Consider the following 6,000-nt stretch of genomic DNA (forward strand, 5'->3'; position numbering starts at 1 on the left):
AAATCAGTTTTTCTTTTTGACCACTTGGCCAGGCTGCAAATGTTTCAAACTTTTGAGATCTGCTTGTCATTTAAATGTACGTTCCAATTTGAGGTCCTTTTCTCGGTCACACATAAGAGCACAGGTGGTTAGATGCAGACAGGACCCCTCTTGTGCTGTGCTGCCTAGAAGTTCATTCCACCAGATACGCACTAAATCATCACCCTCATCTCCAGGGCAAGGTCACCCTACAGCCACGTTCTTTGCTACAGGAAAACAAAAGTAACCTTGGCTCCTGTTCTCAGTAAGTTCCTCATTTTCATCTGAGACCCTCATAAGCCTGGCCTTCATGGTCCATCCTTCTGTCAGCCTTTTAATCACAACTATTTAACAAGTCTCTACAATGGTCCAAATTTTCCCTCATATTCCTGTCTTCTTTCAAGCTCTCCAAACTCTCCAAACTCCGGCTGTTACCCACTGCTGAAAGTGTTTTACATTTTTAGCTATCTCTGTTGCAGCATAGCGATGTAGAAGAAAAAGAAGTCCATTTTCAGGGGGAAACTTCTAGAAGGCTTCAGATATTTGCATTTTAAAAAAAAACCAGTGCTAATAGCCAAGACGATGGGGAAATGTCATTGAAGATATTTCATGGCTCCACTTTGCAGTACTTATGTTCTGTATGATCACAACAAAAAGGGGTTTAACTGGCTCATGATTCTGCAGGCTATAAAGAAAGCATAGTGGCTTCTGCTTCTGGGAGGACTCAGGAAGCCTACAAATCATACCAGAAGGAAAATAGCAATGAAACATTCCATATGGCAGGGGTATGAGCAAGACAGAGAGGAAGGAGGTGCCACACCCTGTTATACAACCAGATCTCATGAGAACTCTCAGGAGAGCAGCAGCAAGAAAATTAACCACTGGTGAAGGATCCGCCCCCCAACACACCTCCACCCCTTTCCAGACAGAAGCCTCATGCAGAGGCAGAGCCTCTTGGGAAACCTCTACTAGACTTCTATGGCAGCACAGAAGAAAAATATGGGCTTGGAATCCCCACCCAGGATGCCACCATCCTCCAGACCCCAGAGTCATAGACCTACCAACAGCTCCCACCCTCAGGATGGAAAAGCTACAGGCACTCAACACCAGCCCAGCCCCCGAGAGCAGCCATGGGGGCTAAAGCCTGCTAAACCACAGGGGCACTGCCTTGGTAGAGGTTTCCCATGAGACTCTGTCTCTGCAGCAGCTACTCCCCCTTCCTACTACCCGCCACCTTCACACCAACCTACAGCCAGCCCACTCTTAACAACTCTACCCACCCCCTTTCTCCTTCCATCCCCTTTCTCCTTCCATCCCCACCTCTCCTGTCTATGATTAACTAATCTCCCACCAGACCCCAACTCCAACATTTGGGATTACAATTCCACATGACATTTCTATGGGCCCACAGCCAAACCATATTATGCTGACTTTGACATTTCCGAATCTCATGTCCTTCTCACATAGTAAAATACAAACATGCCTTTTCCAAAGTTTCCAAAAGCCTTAAGTCATTCCCGCATTAACTTAAATGTAAAAAGTTCAAAGTCTCATCTGAGACAAGGCTATAGTCTCTTCTATGAGTCCCTGAAATTAAAAGGGCATTCGTTTCTTTCAAGGTAGAATGATGGTACACGTATTGGGTAAGTGTTCTCAATCCAAACGGAAGAAATTTCCAAGAAAAATAACAGAAATGGGACCACAGTCACAATGGACATCCAAAACCTAGCAGACCAGTGTTCATTCAATCTCACAGCTCCAAAATCATGCAGAGAACTCACTAGCAGAAGGACAGCATTAAGGAGATGGTGTTTAACCATTTCTGAAGGATCCACCCCCACCCCTGCCTTTCACCCCCAACCCCACCATAATCCCCCCGAATCTTCCCCACTCCCACAACTTCCAACCTTCACTCTCCACTCTCCACCATGACTAAATCATCTTGCATCAGCCCCACTTTAACATTTCCCATTACAATTCCACATGAGTTTTGGTAGGGACACGGAGTCAAATCATATTATTCTGTCCCTGGTCCCCCAAATCTCATGTCTTTCTCACATTGAAAATTATAATGATGCTTTCCCTACAGTCTCCCAGATCTTAACTCATTCCAGCATTTACTCCAATGTCCAAAGCCCAAAGTCTTATCTGAGACAAATCTACAGCCCCTTCTGCCCATGAGCCACTGAATTAAAAAGCAAGTTAACTTTATAATTCCAAGGTACAATGATTCTACAGGCAATGGATACACATTCCCAGCCAACAGAAGAAGAAAAAATGCTAGAAAGAAGTACAAAACAGAGACGGGACTCATAGGATACATAAACGTCCGAAACCCAGCAGGCCAGTCACTCAATCCTACAGCTCCAAAATCATCCTTTTTGAATCCCCGTCCCACATCCATGGCACAGGGCTGTGAAGGCTGGGCTCCCAAGGCCTTGGGCAGATCTGCACCTGTGGCTTTGCAGGGTTCAGCCCCCGTGGCTGCTCTCATGGACCCGGCTGGTGTTGAGTGCCTGTAGCTTTTCCACGCTGAGGGTGCAAGCTGTTTGTGGGTCTATGAATCTGGGGTTTGGAGAAAGATGCCTCCCTGTGTGGGGGCTTCAACCCTATATGTCCCTTCTTTGCTCCCCTAGTAGAGGTTTTTCCCATGAGGCTCTGCCTCTTGGAAAAGCTTCTTTTCTTGGACATCCAGGTTTTTCTGTGCATCTTCTGGAGTCTGAACAGAGGTTTCCAAGCCTCTAGTCTTTTGCTCTGTACACCCGCTGGCTTAACATTATACAGAGAAAATCAAGGCGTGGGGCCACCTCTGAAGCAGTACTTGTGCATCTTTGAGCCATGGCTGGGGCTGGTGTTGCAGGGATACAGGCAGCAGTGTCCTGAGGATGCACGCAGCAGCGGCCATAGAGCTTGCCCAGCAAACCATTCTTCTCTACCATGTCCCAGGGCCTGTGACAGCAAGGGTTGCTGCAGAGGTTTCTGAAATGCCTTCAAGGCCTTTTTCCCATTTTCTTGGCTATTTGTACTGCACTCCTTTTTATGCAGATATTCTAAGCCTTCTTGAATTTTCCCCTTGAAAATCAGCTTTTCTTTTTGACCACTTGCTCAGGCTGAAGGTTTTCCAAACTTCAGATCTCCACTTGTCATTTAAATGGAAGTTCCAACTTGAAGTCATTTCTTAGGTCACACATAAGAACACAGGCTGCTCAATGCAGAGAGGACACCTCTTGCACTATACTGCAGAGATGTTCCTTCCACCAGATACATTTTAAATCTTCACCCCCAAGTTCATAGTTTCACAGATCTCCAGGGCAGGTTCACTGTGCAGCCACATTATTTGCTAAGGCCAATGAAATGGAACCTTGCCTCTTCACAGGAAATTCCTCATTTTCATCTGGGACCTTTTAAGTCAGGACTTCAGTGTTGATCCTTCCGTCAGCCTTCTCATCACCAGCTTTTCACAATGCTCTATAGTGGTCAAACTTTTCCTCATCTTGCTGTCTTCTAAGCTTTCCCAACTCTCCTGACCTCTGTCTTTTATCCACTTCTGAACCTGCTTCTACATTGTCAGCTATCTTTATCACAACCTGGCAATGTGGTAAAAGAAGACAGGTCCATTTTCAGGGGAAAATTCATGAAGGCTTCAGATATTTGCATAAAAAGTAGCTGAGTGCTGCTTGCCAAGACAAAACGGAAAGGGCCTTGAAGGCATTTCATAGCTCCACTTCATATACTAATTTTCTGTATGATCATAAAGAAAAGAGGTTTCATTAGCTCATATTAAATGAGCCAATTAAATCTGCAGGCTGTAAAGGAAGCACGGTGGCTTCAGCTTCTGGGAAGACTCAGGAAGCCTCACAACCATACCAGAAAGTCAAGGGGCAAGGAGATGTTTCTTGTGGCAGGAGTAGAAGAAAGACTAAGAGAGGAAAGAGGTGCCACACCCTGTTATATAACCAGATCTCATGAGAACGTGCTATCATGAGGACAGCGTCAAGAAGATAGTGCTTAACCATTGGTGAAGGATATGCCTCCCACCCCCACCTCCCAATGTTTCCAGGCAGAAAACTGCTGCAGAGGCAGAGTTCCTGGGAAGCCTCTACTAGGAAAGTGCAGAAGGAAAATATGGACTTGGAGCCCCCACGAAGGGGACTACCACCCTCCAGACCACAGATTCATAGACCAACGAACAGCTTGCACCCTCAGGGTGGAAAAGCTACAGGCACTCAACACTAGCCCAGTCCATGAGAGCAGCCATGGGGGCTCAAACCTGCAAAGCCACAGGTGCATTGCCCTAGGAGGACTTTTCCATGAGGCTCTGCCTCTGCAGAAGGCTACTCCCACTTCCTACTACCCACCACCCTACAGCCAACCTACAGCCAACCTACTCCTTCCCACCCTAAACACCCCCCTTTTTTCCTTCTACACCCACCCCGCTATCCATGATTAAATCACTCCCTCCCTCTCCCTCAACTTTCTATCATGCTCTAATGCCTCCAAACCCTTCCAATGTTTGCTAGCCACTACTGAGCCTGCTTCTACTTTGTCAGGTATCTGTATAGCAGGTTGGCTATGTAGGTAGCAATAACACAAAACCCCATTTAAGGGGAAAAATTCAAGGTTTCAGAAATTTGCATATCAAGAAGCCCTGTGCTAATAGCCAAGATGAAGGGAAAAAAGCCTTGAAGGCATTTCACAGCTCTCTCTGCAGTTCTAATTTTCTGTATTATTGCAAATAAAAGGTATTTAATTGACTCATGGTTCTGCAAGCTGTGAAGGAAGCAAAGTGTCTTTATTGTTTCTGGGAGGAATCAGGAAGCCTCCTAATTATACCAGAAAGCCAAGGGATAATGAGCTGTCTCCTAATGCAGGAGTAGGAGCAAGACAGAGTGAGGAAAGAGGTTCCACAGCCTTCTAAACAACCAGATCTCGTGAGAACTCACCATCAGGAGAACAGCGTCAAGGTGCTTTATCATTCATGAAGGATCCACCCCCCACCCTTTTATGACTAAACCTTTTTCCACCTAGGCCTCCACATGGTGTTTTTTCCACATGGGTTTTGATGGGGACATAGAGACAAACCATATTATTCTGTCCCTGACCCCACAAACGTCATGTCCTTCTCACATTGCAAAATACAATCATGCCTTGCCAGCATGAGTCTTAACTCATTTCAGCATTAACTCAAAGTTACAAAGTCCAAAGCCTCATCTGAGTCAAGGTTACAGCCTCTTTCGCCTATGAGCCTCTGAAATAAAAAGCAAGTTCACTCCTTCTAAGGTATAATGATGGTACAGGCATGGTGGAAGCTTTCCATATCCAAAAGGAAGACATTTTCCAGAAAGTTTATTTCTATCTGAGACCTCCTCAGCCTGGCCTTCGCTGTCCATGTTTCTGTCAGGAATTTTGTCACAACCACTTAACCAGTCCCTAAGACACTCCAAAAATTTTCTCGTCTATCTTTTTTTGAGGCCTCCAAACTCTTCCAACCTCTGCCCAGTACCTGGTTCCAAAGCTGCTTCCACATTCCCGGGTAGCTTTATAGCAGTGCTCCCATCCTCATTTGCCACTTTCTGTATGATTTATTTTGAAAAAGAGGTTTAATGACGAGTTGACGGGTGCTGACGAGTTGATGGGTGCAGCACACCAACATGGCACAAGTATACATATGTAACAAACCTGCACATTATGCACATGTACCCTAGAACTTAAAGTATAATAAAAAAAAAAAAAAAGAAAGAAAGAAAAAGAGGTTTAATTGGCTCATGACTCTGCAGGGTGTATAGAAAGCACAGTGGCTTCCACTTCAGGGAGTCCTCAGAAATCTCTCAATCTTCATGCAAGGCAAAGAAAGAGTGAGTTGTCTCACATAGCAAGAAGAAAACACGGAGAGTAGGGAGGTGACATAGACTTTTCAGTGACCAGGTCTCACGAGAGGTCACTCGTGATTGTGAGGATGGTACAAGGGGATGGTGCCGAACC

This window comes from Macaca thibetana, chromosome 3 (genome assembly GCF_024542745.1).
Source record: "Macaca thibetana thibetana isolate TM-01 chromosome 3, ASM2454274v1, whole genome shotgun sequence".
NCBI lineage: Eukaryota > Metazoa > Chordata > Mammalia > Primates > Cercopithecidae > Macaca > Macaca thibetana.